The sequence below is a fragment of the Poecilia latipinna genome, unplaced genomic scaffold (assembly GCF_001443285.1).
Source record: "Poecilia latipinna isolate Pla-1442-1.1 unplaced genomic scaffold, P_latipinna-1.0 Scaffold1953, whole genome shotgun sequence".
In the NCBI taxonomy this organism is placed as follows: Eukaryota; Metazoa; Chordata; class Actinopteri; order Cyprinodontiformes; family Poeciliidae; genus Poecilia; species Poecilia latipinna.
Genome location: NW_015114569.1, coordinates 10,047 through 22,588, shown reverse-complemented (window position 1 = coordinate 22,588; position 12,542 = coordinate 10,047). Strand labels below are relative to the sequence as shown.

Genomic DNA, 12,542 nt, shown 5'->3' with positions numbered 1-12,542 from the left:
TGACTTTCTTTCTTTTCCTGTACACGTTTAATTTCCTGAGACCGTTTAAGTGCCTTTATATTCTCCTTGTTTCAGGTACAGCTGTTTCCACAGGAGTATTATTGTGTAGACAGTCAACAAATATAGCAAGAGACTCCCAAGTCGTCTAAAGACTGCACATGGCAAAACTGAACGCCAACACATCGGGGCCACAGAGCCCAGACATGCAGTTGAAACACAACATGAATTATTCCTCTGAATAAAAAAATATGAGCATGCTTCTGTGCATGTGTTGGTGTTTTTGCTGGAATGTTTCTGGGGATAGAGTGTGTGTCTGTCTGTGTGTGTGTGTGTGTGTGCATGCATGCATGACTCCTCATGAGGACAAATTGAATGTTTCTAAACTATAAATAGCTGCAGTGCATCATCAGAGCTTCTTTCCCTTATCAATATCAATAAAACCTACAAGAGCTTTAAGTGGTAAATTGTGACTTTACCAAAAGTTATCAGAAAGACTAATGAATGTTTTCAATGACAGCAAGGTGACAGAATTACTGAAGAATCACTGAATAATTTTATTAACATCGTGGTAATCTTAAACAAATACATGGTGTCAGCATACAGGGACGAGTAGAGTGATAAGTGCTCACATGTCCCCATTTTAAAACAGGAAACCACCAAAAAAAAAAGAAAAAAAAAAGGAAAGAAATCCTAAATGAAATATATTCCTGAGATGCAAAAGAAACAAAACTGATAAAAATAACAGCACATCACTACATGCGATTGTGTCACACGTGATCAATGCGGCGATATTGAAACTGCGCTGATTGACGTCTGCGTTGATATTTCAGGAGGAACAAAGAGCTGGATTGAAGGTAAACTGTACAGCAAAGGCATGTGGAGAACCAGACAGGGCACGGAAACTGTGTCAAAACAAAATCCTGAATTATTTAAAACCAGTCAACAAAGCAGATTCTAAGCCAGAACAGATATCATTTTCACCTCAACCTTTAGTGACTTGATAACATTTTCCATTAATATGAACATTCAATATACTGCTTACGAGTCGAATCTACATAATGGCGGGGACTTTGAGAAAGAGAATGTGATTTGCTCCAGTAACAATGCAATGTTTTTAAAGGGATAGTTCAGATTTCCTTATGTGTCGTTCTGTGAAATTATTGTTAGTGCTAGTTCCCCTACCTGCAGCAGACCAACGTCCGTCTTGTGGTGTTCTGCTAAAAGTTAAGTTAAAATTAAAACTTAAAATTTTAACCAATTAGACCAATTTATAAGAACTCACACTGAAGATGGGCCATTATTTTAGCAATTAGTAATGATTACACTAATATAACGTCAGTGTCGCAACGGGAAAGCTGTTTGGTTGATAAAATAGAGACGATACTGTGAAACTGCATCTAATTAGTATGCACTGATCTTACTAAAATGCAAAAAAAAAAAATATTTTGGGTGATCTTAAATAGCTAAAGCATACTGTGTGACTAAATGTTGTCCTTCCATTGCTCTGAAAACTTGTTTGCCAACGACATCAATCTGGTACAGGTATGGGGGCTGTTACTGATAGTAACATCCACAAACATCTCTTCAAAAATGCCAAATTACCCTTTAAAAACACATTAGCTTTCATCCAATGCATAAAAGAAGCAGGTAGGCAGGAAGCGGATACAGATAAATAATAAAGAGCTAGCTCATTTATCATAATGTCCAGTTTTGCAGACTGAAGTTTCTTTACAAAACACAATTCTGCATCTGCTCTTTAATAGAGAGTAACTTGTCCTTTTCCGGTGTATTTTACAAGCCCACACAGAAACAGGCAAACATTATTCTGCTCCAGGTTTGATTATTTGACAGACAATTCTCAGCTGGTGGATAAAATAATGCTGGGATAACTCATCTAATTCTTTAACTTCAGGCAAACAGCTTTTTTGTACCTGGCTGTAAATCTGTGCAGGCTATAGACAACATGACCTGTAGCAAAAGAGGTAAAAAGGGTGTTTTTTTTTGCAAATTTGCACTGGTGTGTAGACGTCCCAGCCAACGTGAAAATTGGTCATAAAATTGCGAGCAATTTCCTGCCAAAATTGCAGCCAGGATTGTGCTGCTTAATCTGCATAAATGCACAACCTCACCCGCACCGAGCACACCTTCAGCGGAAGAAAACGGGGTTGCTATAAACCAGGAAATTAGAGAACCAAAAATGACAGAAATAGCCTGTCGCTTAAAGAACATGGCATTGCAATCGTACAAGTTTGTGATTTTAAGAATGGAGTTTTAAGCTCATAATCTTGCTTACCAAACTGACATAAAATGGGTAATTAGTTTTTTTTTTTTAAAGCTTAGGTTCTTCAACTAACGTTAAACATGAGGAAAAAAAAAGAAGAAATTAAAAAAGGACCAGCTACAATTGGATCTGTATAATAAAGGAGTGAATGGTGGCATGAGCGAAGCTGTTAGAAAAAAAAAAAACAAACAAAAAAAAAAAAATCAAAACAAAATTGAACAAGATTTAAGTTTGGTCTATTGATTATAAAAAGCCATTGCAATAAATCAACTCAGTACTTTCATTTCAAACCAAATATTTACAGTTGGTTTCTAAAGAAAAAAAAACCCACACACATTTTAACATTTACTAAGAAATATCCATCAAATTGTAATGGCCAGAGTGCATAATTCAGTAAATGGCACCTTTTCTTTTCCAATGCCAACACCAACTCATCACTGCAGACCTTTTGTTAAATATCATGTCCTAACTTTTCTCATTTCTAAGATGGGTACACAGATGGAATGCAACAGAAAATGTGAGCATTATATCTAAAAGATTTTTTCTGCAAAAGAGTGGCAGATAACCGCAAGAGCTTTTTAAAACAAAGTTAAATCTGTTAACCGTGTGGTGAAGGTTGAAGTGCACAAACGTGTGAAACAACAAAATTGTGCTAATCAACAATACCTAAAAAAAATATATTTATCCCTACATACACTGTGACAAGAAAAAAATTATGCTGATATTGATCTAAGGATTTCTAACATGTGATTCTCTCCAGTTATGAAGTCCAACATTGCCGTACAGAGCAAGACAGTTTGCCATTCAACCATGTTTGCATAAAGTTGTAAACTGGCCATGAAACTGGAGACAGCAGGGCCTACTTTTTTATTGCCCTTGGTAATAATTTGCTTCATCCAAGTAGATTACTGCTGTTGGTTTTTATCACACTTTTCCAGGAGACTAAGTCAGTCAAACTCCTTTAAATCAATACAAAAACAGAATTGATGGAGGAAAAGAAAAAGTATCCCCATAACATTATACCAGCAGCAGTCGGAGCTGTTAATGCAAGGCAGAATAGGTCTATGGTTTTCATGTTGTTTGATGCAATTCTGATCCTACCATCTCAATACTGCAATTGCAATTGAGATTTGCTGGACCAGGCAATCCAATCTCCCATTGTCCAATTTTGGTGAAGCTGTGATTTCTAGCCACAGTTTTGAGCTCTTAGCTGACAGGAGTGGAACCCAGTGTGGGATTCTGCTGCTGTAGCCCATCTGTTCTAAGTTTGAAGCTCAACATGTTGAGTGTTCAGAGATATTATTCTGCATTCCTGATTATTTGGGCAACTTTTGCTTTTCTACTATATCAAATTAGTCTGTTCATTCATTTCCATGCACCGATATCGACGGGATCTTTTTTTCCACACAAATGATACTATTTGCAAATCATTTTCAAAATATTCAGTAAGTTGAGTATGACAATCTCTGTAGATCAACAATTTCTAAAATACTTAGACCAGCCTATCTGACACCAGCAACCACCCCACGTTCAAACTAATTAAAATGTTCTTGCTCATTCTGATGCTAGGTTTGAACTTCAAAAAGACGTCTTCACAATGTAAAGACATCTAAGTGTTTAGAAGTTTTGCCATGTGGTATATGTGAATATGCAGTATTTGTGTTAACTGAATAAACAAGTACACCTAATAAAGTGGTCAGTGAGTATCAAATGAGTATCATTATTTTTTTGCCACCAACATAAAGGTAACATTTTAGCTGATTCCTCTTGAAATATGTTGTAGTTTTCATTTTGGGCAATGGGTATATAAGCAATTATATATTTTATTTTGTTGTTACGTATAAATAGCCGTTTTAACATCAATTTGTGCCAATATTTATATGACTTATCATTAAGCTTGACTGTTATTGTAATATTTTATTCTTCAGACCTGCAGTACCAAAACAATGTACTTCCGTTGTGATTCTCTGGTCAATAACTTTAGTTTAAATAAATTAAAAGTAAAAAAAGAAAGAACAAAAATCATGCTAATGTGTAGTACCAAAGTGTTGTTCTTACACATTATGTACATGCTTTGCACAAAAACAAAACAGAATTTTTTAAAAGTCTTATAAATGAAAGTAATAGTGGCAAATATACATTTGAAGGAATACAGGAGTCCAGAATTTAACAGCAATTTTTTTTTTTTTTACAGTCAACCACATTTTAGCAGACACAATATATAACAGGGAATGGGATACAGTTTAAACCAACAATATTAGAGTTTTTTAATATAAAAAAATTACTTAGCTTACATTTTCAAAAAGATGCACTTTCATCTTTCCATTACCTTTTAGATTAAAAGAATCGTTCCCAAGGCAATTTAGTTGTTGGCAAAGGAACACAGTAACTCATTCTGTCAAATTTTGTGCTTTTCTGTTTGCCTCCAGTTTTTACATTTTGGAAATGGGACCCAAGCAGATGTATTAGCCAGCACTCTCAACATTTCTCTCCAATTTCATTTTTTTACTTTCAGACCTCATGAAATGGAACGGTGACTGACTAAATGGGAAATAAAAAGACTGACTAATGCAGTTTAAGTTTGCTCTTTAAAAACTAGTGAAACATAACTTGTACAGTGGCAGTCCAAACTTCATTATCAGTTACCTACTAAGAACTGATAATGTTCTTCAGTTTTCCACAAGGCTAAATTTCAAGAATATGAGCAAGGTAAGAGAATGCTTGTTTTAGAGGATGAGCCACAAGTCCAGATGACCTCACCGACGCAAGTAATGGGAGTGCATTACTGCTTTTTCCTGCAAATCGTTGTCTCCTATATTACAGGATTTATTATTCACAAGTGAAAGGCTGCTGTCTTTTTGTTTTAGATCAACTTTATGGTACAATCTTTGAATCAAATGAGACGAACTAGCAAACTAGTAGCCATCTTTTAACCAAAAGACAACGTGTTGGATCATCAAAACCTCTACCCTGATGATGTGAATATTTGAATTGAAACCTAAAGATTAAAGGTGGACACTACAACTGATTTACAGCCAGTGCTACAGCTGTTTATGATGAAAACCAATGGAGAGACGTCCATTAGCGTATCCCACATAGTCAAAATATGTTATCTTTTCTGCCTGTACCTCAATCTATCGATGCCCCAATACCTCAAACTACAGATTTGAGGTGTTATCCTCAAATCTACACACTGCTACGGTTTTATTTTGCTATTACAGAAACCTTAAATTGTTCACTGTATATTTCATGAGGCCTTTTAGCTGCAAAATGACTTTATTATGATATGAACAGAAAGTAAATTATTAAAATGTGAAAAGTGAAAAGAATTTCAATACAATTTTTACAGATTTTGAGACGTGGAGATTTCTTTCTGTACATCTGAACCGTTAATGTAAAACACAGACTACTGTAAGCTGTCCAGATAGGGTTTAACATGTTTCACTAAGCTGCTGTCTGCACGGTGCAGGGATGTACAGAGTAAAGTACACAGGGACAGCAGATTTAGCAAAAAGCCACATCTACTCTTTCAAATATTTTTGGTGGGTCTTTGCTCTAAACAACACCGTGCTAACCCTTATTACTCCTACCCTAATAGTGAAAATCATATTATACACTTATCTGACGGACCTTGCTACAGTGTTACACAAAACCTTCGTCTTATCTTACAAGGGTCCACTGCTTAATTACAAGTTTATTCAGAGGGGATGGGAGGGTCAGGCGCAGTGGTTCATCTAAAAGTACCATATTCAGTGTGATAGACACGTATAAGGCGTAAACAGCACAGATCATTCAAATAAAAAAGGACGCAATGTATAATTAAAAGCTGTGAACTAAGCAATGAAATGAGCTACATATAGCATTTACATTGCTACCGACAGGCGACACATGAAGGCATTGAAAGAAGTTCGATGGCGTCTGTATTTTTAGGCACCGTGTTGACGTTAGATATGTGAGGGGGGCATGAGATACAACGTGTGGCAGCGTGTCTGCTTGGTGGGAAACAGGAAAGAGGGTGAACAAGAGGTCATGTAAGAAGCAGCCATGGCAGAGATATAGATTTCCAGGAGTTCGTGTCACTAGACGAGCAAAAAACATGAGAATGGGCAGAGCTTCAGGAGCAGCATCAAACTGCATGTGGAAGATAAAAAAAATCTCCCAAAAAGGACAACCCCCCCACCCCCCAAAAAAACGGTAAAATGTAATACAGGAAAATGCTGAACCAGAGGACATAATAATAATAAAAAGCTCGGGGAACATCTCTGCCTGCGGGCTGTGTTGACTCAAGGGGGGCAGTGGCCACAGGTGAAGACGAAAGTGGGGGACAGAAAGAGAGAGAGAGAGACTATAAGAAATAGAGGGACTGAAAGAAAAGGTAGAGAGCAGCACAGCTCCCTATGCAGTCTAAATGAAGTATTCCTTCTTTTCTTCTGCGTGTGCGTGGTTGCCTTCAGCGTTGATGATGGCTGTGTCGGCATCGGGCGCGTCGTCCGCTCCTTTGGCTTCGTTCGTCAAGTATGTTCCTGCAGAAGACGGGGCGGGGGGGAAAAAAAAAAAAAACAAACCCATCTCAAGGAAAACAAATACTGAGCAGCCCTGCATGGCGTTGGCTGCCTGGGGCAGACAGCACATCTGAAGACAACATCAGTGATGCTACATTATTCATAGACAGAGTGATGAGAAGCTGGGATAGTGTGGTAAATGTGAGTAAAGCCCTCTGCAGACACAACCCAAAAGCATCAACAAACACGCAGGCCATTTTCAGACTGACAAGACTTAAAATACAGCGATGCTGTGCTCAGGGTCAAATGTTTTAGCATTGCTGCTGAATTCTGACCATCACCTTTATATTTTAGATAAGCACTCCCTGTGATTTCTTTTAACCGAGTTTGAGCATGTGCTCCAAATGAAATTCTTTTTAGAGGAAGTTGCAAAAATATGTTCTTTGCATTTGTTGCAATAAAAAACGGACATAGTTGAAAAAATAAAATAAAATCTATGCTACTCTGAAAATTATTACAGTAAAACTAATCAATGCAATATAAAAGTAGTAATTGATTGTTATGCATTGTGTTTAATTGTTGGTTCAATTTCGGATTAATATAATTTGGGATTAATTAATGCTAATTAATCTACATGTTATTATTCCTTTTTAAGCTTATTGTTATTCATTGACACACACACACAAAAAAGGCATATGTCGACTTACAGTGCCTAGTAAATGTACTAATGTTCACTATTTACTAATTTGGTAATCTCTGAAGAATGTTGGTTGTTCTGGAATACATTTATCAGGCTCAGCGGTGGAAACTGTGGTAGGAATCTGTCTAATAACTGGAGGGTTTCCAGTTCAAAGCCCCACTTTCTCTGTTTCAGTCGTTGTGTCCTTTGACAAGACACTTCAACCACCTTACTTGCTGGTGGTGATCAGAGCGCCTGGTGTCAGACTGCCCCAGGGCAGCTGGGGCTACAGTGTAGTAGCTTGCCACCATCTGTGTGTGAATGCGTGTGTGTATATAACTCAATGTAGTTTAAAGTGCTTTGCGGTCCTCTGGACTTGACTAACTATTTAGGAGTTTCCGATAGGACGGACTACATGCAAATCCAAGTCACACTTTTAAGATTGCTAATTTTTAAAAAGTTTTGAAAACCCATATATCATTTTACGTCCATTTCAGTATTTTATCTTTTGCATGAAATCCCAATTAAATATAAAACTTTGGGAATTCAATTACAAGGCGACTAAGTGTAGAAACATTCAGCTCAAATCAAAGTCATTTACATAACATTTCCCAAGTGTGCAAAACGCATTCTATCCTAATCCAGCGGTAACTTTGAAAAGAAAGAAGAGCCGCAGTCTAATATTTGACAAGTAGAGCACGCTCCACTGATTCAATGGGCCTTGAGGTCTGGCCCATTGTGGTTTTACCTTTATGCCTGGCCAGGTATCTTCCCAGAACAATGATTAAACACAAGGTGACAAAGACCACTACAGCCACCACTCCTCCAATCAAGGCATGGTCGGTGCCATGCTGCCCCAGCGCATTGGGATCTGAGGAGACAGGGGAGAAAGAAACAAAGAGAGACAATCAAAGTGTTGGTTAATGAGGTGAAGGAGTGAGCACAGGGGAACAACAAAAGACAGACAGCACAAACCAGAGAGCAAAGAGAAGAAAGAAGATTATTTCCAGTTTGTTCCTGCTTTAACGGTTGTTCTTAGCTGCTGTCATTCCTTCCCTCTTACACTTCATGCATTCAGAGCAGAGAGCCTGTGAAAACTCTCTGAGAATATTAAAACGGAGAAGACGAGAGATGGACATCACACTGACACAAGAAGAATAGGACTGCGATGACAGTCATCTGGCAAAATGAATAAAAAAAAAGAGAATGTATAAGGGACTTGGTTTAAAGATGTAAATTATTTAGCACATCCCCTACTGAGTTGCAGGGGTACTCAGCATGCAAATCAGGGCAACAGCAGAGAAAAAAAAATGTTATACAGTAAATAAATCATTACACAAAAAAGTAGGGAGGATCAATCTTTTTTTCAGTTCTTGGAGAGAGGGAATTAATGTTAGGGAAAAGAATTAGATGTCAGAGAGTTGCTACAGGTCCCCAGCTGCTGGAAAGTAGGAGAATGATAGAAAAAAACAAAAGTTATATATATATATAAAAAAAGAATAATCTTCCTGCTTTGCCCAGTGCAAAAACCCATATGTTTTTATGTCTGTTTCTTAACCCTTGTGCGTGTGAGGACTGAGGCAAACGTTAGAGGACTGTGGCAAATGATTCAAGTTGTACGTGTGTGGGGTCGGTTGGATCCCATTTCTGGACACAAGGGTTGACAGGAGGTTACTCACATTATCATGTCTGGCTGCTTTCACACAAAATCTAGTTTCTTCCACCCCGTTGTAAGCCTGGATCTGGAACAGACCCACTGTGGATGTGGAGAAGCAGAAGACACAACTCGGAGCTTTCAGCCTCTGAACTCAGGATTTTGTTTTTCGGTCATGATCCAAACCTAACGACCATAGATGGGTTTCCTTTCAGCTTAGCTCAGCTCTTCCTTCACCAATACAGACTGGAGCAGTCTTTGGATTACTACAGAAGAAGTCCCAACCCGAGACATCCCAAAATCACCCAGGAACAAGACACCAAAATACTTGTACTGTCCCATGATCCTTAAGGAGCACTTAAGTACTTAAGTATCAATACCGGATTTAGAGGAGCAGGCTCTCATCCCTTGCAATGTCGCACTTACAAAGCAACGAGACTCGTAGGTACACAGACATGACTGTAACGGTCAGGACAAAAACCACACCGCTCTTCCTGAATGTGAGATTTGACAGTCTGCTGGGGCCGCGGTCTAATATCCAAGAGCATGTTTATCCAGGAAGGAAAACTGATCCATTGAGGGATGAGACACACTTTTCTGTCACATTTCTAAAATAAAAAAAAAAAATATATAGTTTTTTTAAGGCATGAAATTTGACACTAACAGCTTTAGGGAAAGATCTCTTCTTTGTAAACCTTTGGGAAAAACAAAAACGTGAAAGGGACAGCTGTTCTGCGGTGAGACTGTATTATTTGTTTTGATCCATAACACCTAAAAGATTACAGCGACATTCACTAAGCTGTTCTTTGGAGGAGTAATGGCATCCTTTAAACACCCCCAAGATTTTGCATGTGTTCCTGAAAGTACATGATACTTTCTGGCAGCTAAAACGTGGCATTGCCTGAGCAGAAAATAGTAGCTACAGAGAGAGGACTTATCCATACAGCACACGTCGTATGTTGACTATTTCTCTTCAGTATTCCACTTTTCATTCTGTCTGCCCATGAGGCCAAATTGAACAGCTGGCTTGCTCTCGCTTCATAAGTCTCCACGGTCTGAGTGACCAGGCCGTCACACTTCGCCGCCTCCGAGTGGACAAACACAAAGTCATACAGACCGACACACACGCTCATAGACACGGACGTGAGCAGCATAGCTTCACTGTGCTGCGGTTCTTCTTGGTTGGCGGAGCAGAGAGTGGAGGAATTTTCCCCTGGCAGGACCCAGCAGGACGAGGACAGAGGCGTTTAGTTACACACACAGTTTTGTCTTTTATTCTCTTTGTGTCGGGCTTCTCCCTGTATATGTGTGTATTTTTAACCATTGAACACACACACACACACTCCCTTGACTGCTGGTCCTCTGGCTGACTGTTAGATCCCCAGATATTCTTTTAGAAGTGAATGTCTTTTGTTTTTTACATTAGATTGCCTGATCACTGTATGTAATGCAAGTGATGCTTTGATTATTTTCAAAATTATAGGAATATTGCACATTAATTTTTATTGTTGTAAATGTAGTGTATTCCACATACATTCTCATATGCATACAAATCAGTGATTGTGCATTCTCATGGGCTTGAAGCTCTGCCAGATGAATCACATTCATAAATTTCTTGGAGATTTTTTGAAGAGTTCTTCATAAATGTGAATAAGTTGTGTAAAAACTTCAGCAGCTCCACAGGAGGTAGCTCTGTCTGATAAAAACGCTTTAAGGGATAGCACTTGAACAAGTTTCAACTTTAGCAGAAGGCAAGAAACTTGGGGGGGGAAAAAAAAAGATGATGAAATATGGGAAACAAGTGAGCAGCTTTCTCCTTTGGAGGCCCAGTCTCAATCAGAATGTGACCTACTAATGTATCGCCGGGTTCATTTCACATAAAACTGAGTTTTTTCAATACCTCTCGGAAAAACTCCACAGCGTAGTCTTGAGATTTTTGAACTGCACAATGAAGCACTCTCACCACTGCATTGCACTATTTAAGATGGCATTGAATTTTATTTTTTGCAAGTTAAAGATTTAAAATTGTAAAATGGTGATTATTAAAACCACATGATCAGTAGTATAACGATGGTCATTTTCCTTACTTATGTTTTTGTTTCCAGCATTAGCTTAGCCACAATGATACATGTCCATCCAACTTGCCAAATGCATAATTGGCAAGCAGGATTTACTGCAAGTCCCCTTAAAATGACCTTTGTGGTTGCACTGAAATTCTGATGGTAACTGTGATATGGAATAAAATGCAGTTGAAATATTTGACCTATCAACACTAAACAAACCGGAAGAGAGAGCGAATACTGACTCATAACTTAAAACCAAGTCAAGAAATACTAATATTTTATGGGAGTCTAAATCAGTGCTTTGGCTATCACCTCTTTTCAGATATACTTCAACAAATATTTAAAAAAAGGTTGTGTTAATAAAAAAGTTAGAATTTGCAAAGACTCAAGTGTTGACAGCTGACCATATTTATTTTTTATTGTCATGTTTTTAACTTTTTTGCTTTATGTACAATTTAGCATATGCTGTCAATATCATGTTTTATTATTTTACATTAATGATGGGGCTGGGGGTTGCTTACAGCCCAGGTAATATCTGGTAAGCTTCATAGCACTGAACTGCATTACATACATCACAGTAAAACATTAGCATCTGGGTATAATTTATAACTTTTACAGAATCCATGGCTCCAACAAGCAATTGTTTCTCAATAACCACGGGTCCACATCCTCCGTACAAAGCAAAACATAGAACAAGGAGCTGCTTTTTACCAGGCTAATGTTCTGACTGGTTTGAATTTGGGGAAACCACACAAAAATGCTGCTAAACAAGCACTGGTTCTGGAACTGTGTCTTTATTCAGTTTGGAAACCAAAACTGATGGACGAGGGGACAAAACATTCTTTATTTGAGCCAAGAAGAAGGAGGACAGAAGGGATCTTGCATACACAGTTATACATTTTGCAGGCCCACAAAGACATTACTATTTAATAAGGGCATATACATCCTTCTCTGTATGATTTAATATGAGTGTGTGGCAGAGCAAACTCTTCTTGTAATATTTATAGAACCCTCCTTGTCGCATAGCTGTGCGAGTCTGGATTGTTTAATAAATTAAAAGGGTTAACGTTTTCTATAAACCACTGCTGGGTCAAACGGGACCAAATGTGTTCCTGTTAAATCATCACAATAATTGTTGACATTCTCAGAAAAAAATGCTAAACTGCTTTAGTGTGTTTAAGAAAAGTGTTGGCTTGAACTTGAATTGAGATTTTACAATGAGATTAATATTTAATATTATTTGGTCATTTTAAAGTAATAAAAAATGAATCTAGCCACCAGGTAGTCAGCTATTTATATTCTTTTTTAATTTATTGTTAATTAAAACATTATCCACATAGGATTTTCTCACTGGGGGAACCTG

At 37.8% G+C, this 12,542-nt stretch overlaps 1 long non-coding RNA gene across 1 annotated transcript; it reads right to left on the bottom strand.

Annotated features, from left to right (window-relative positions):
* Nucleotides 1-530: 530 nt before the first annotated feature.
* On the bottom strand, nucleotides 531-8,983 carry LOC106935362 (uncharacterized). The gene is made up of 2 exons (XR_001421885.1): nucleotides 8,211-8,983; nucleotides 531-6,804 (listed from the first exon to the last, which is right to left on the bottom strand). It is a non-coding gene; the product is annotated as an uncharacterized LOC106935362 (long non-coding RNA).
* Between the last annotated feature and the right edge of the window lie 3,559 nt (nucleotides 8,984-12,542).